Source organism: Triticum aestivum, chromosome 3D (assembly GCF_018294505.1).
Source record: "Triticum aestivum cultivar Chinese Spring chromosome 3D, IWGSC CS RefSeq v2.1, whole genome shotgun sequence".
Taxonomy (NCBI): Eukaryota; Viridiplantae; Streptophyta; class Magnoliopsida; order Poales; family Poaceae; genus Triticum; species Triticum aestivum.
Window position 1 is genome coordinate 35,925,250 of NC_057802.1, and position 2,082 is coordinate 35,927,331.

Consider the following 2,082-nt stretch of genomic DNA (forward strand, 5'->3'; position numbering starts at 1 on the left):
CTCGGTAACAAGTACTTACTTCATGCGTTTGTTTAAATTAGAGTCAACATTGTGTATGTTGCATCATGGCATGTTTAGTACTTGTTGAGTTTGTGTTTCTTGCAACAGCTTAAACCTCCTTATTGCATCTATGAGACTTTTGAGAAGAAGCATATCATGGGGATCTATAAAACCATGCTCATGGTTCACTTATCCCAAATATGCCAATTAAGCAATTTATTGCATACCAATTCCTCAAAGTGCTCTTATGTGCAATATTGATAAAATTGCAAGAAACAATCTTTTTGGTTGTGGTATTTGCTCTCATGCTTAGTAATTCATTTTTATGCAAATGAGATCAGTTTGCGCCATGTGCCTTGTGCCATGTGCCATGTGACAAAGCCCTACGCTAAGATCAAGTTTGTATAAATAATGGATTCATTCTTGGATATCATGTTCTTATCTTTTGTATCTTTTTGTGTGTGCAAGTTTCTTTGTGGATGCTCATCTTGATGATTATTGGCCACGTAAGAAACTTATACACATGAGAAAGTGCATATCCCTCTTTGATATCCTTTCGTTTCCTTGCCGGTCCTTGGAATTGTCTCTTTTTATTCTTTGGTGGATCCGGTAAGAGGTTGAGTAGTGAGTGCTTGTATGTATTGCATATATCATTGCACTCATGAGTTGTTGGATATATTTTGGACCCTTGCTTAGTCAAGTGATGATCCTATTTTGTGCACGTTGTATCCAAGTACAAAACTAAATAATGCACAAATCATGGGGAGCTTCTCTATGTTCTTTAGAACACTCCTATGCTCATATCATAATATCTTTTTGGTGCATTTTATGGATCCTCAATATAGTGTGAATTTCTTCATTTGTTCGTAACTGGATATGTGCATTTGATTCCACTCACAATATGAGAAATGCACAAATTAAGGAGGAACTCATACTATATTGGTCTTCTAGATTTTTTCTCCATTTTGGCACTTGTTGCCAATGGGGGAGAAGTTTAGAGGGTTTAGGTGAAGTAGGTTGGTTCATGCATATCTACATTTGTTGTGGTTGTTGCATGGATGTGTATATAGAGGAAACTCCACCAAGTTCTTCCATGCATATATTGTGGGGGAGTTTGCTCTATATAGTGTGGTTCTACTAGCATCAAATTCTTGTGTAGTATTTCGATGCTAGTACAACCGGTTTTGATAACATCAACTATCTTTGTGATATTTGAGGCTATCAAAACCACCTCAAGTATTCAATTTATTCTCGGATAGATTGCATACTTGTTTTAAATTCATTATATAAACCCTCTTGTTGAGATTGTCATCAATTACCAAAATGGGGGAGATTGAAAGGGCATGTAGCCCCTAAGTGTGGTTTTGGTAATTAAATGACAATCTCTATGGACTAATGTTTTCAGTGAGATATATTTGAAGGTTTTGTCCATAGATGGTGCCACAAGGATATTGGATGGAATCAAGGATGAAGTCCATATATATGAAGATAGTGCCTCAAGAATATTGGACGGAATCAAGGATGAAGTCCATATATATGAATATAGTGCCTCAAGGATATTGGACGGAATCAAGGATGAAGTCCATATATATATGAAGATAGTGCCTCAAGGATATTGAACGGAATCAAGGATGAAGTCCATATATATGAAGATATATTTGCCCTATGCTTTGGTATTAAATGACAATTCCTATGGAGCATCAAGTGCATTGAATCTTATATGAAGATATGTTCCATAGTGATGCTTGAAGTGCATTGGGTTGTTTTGTGAAGTCTGCCATCAAAGCATCCGAAGAAGTCCTCATGGTATCCTTCTCTGGATACCCCGTGCACACGGGCTTGTACCATGCGCACGGGGTCGAGTGTCAACTCTCTGGATACCCCGTGCTCATGGGGCCTAGGTGTTGGCTCTCGAGATCCCATATCCAGTGAGGTTTCAAGTTGGTCTTCGGGTACTTCTATTGAAGCCATCAAGATTGGTTTCAATGCCTAATCTAATTATGTTCATGATGGAGTTCATTGGAGGATCTCAAAGATTGATATATTTGGGCTTCTGAGGATCAAGGCTTGAGAGAGTAATCA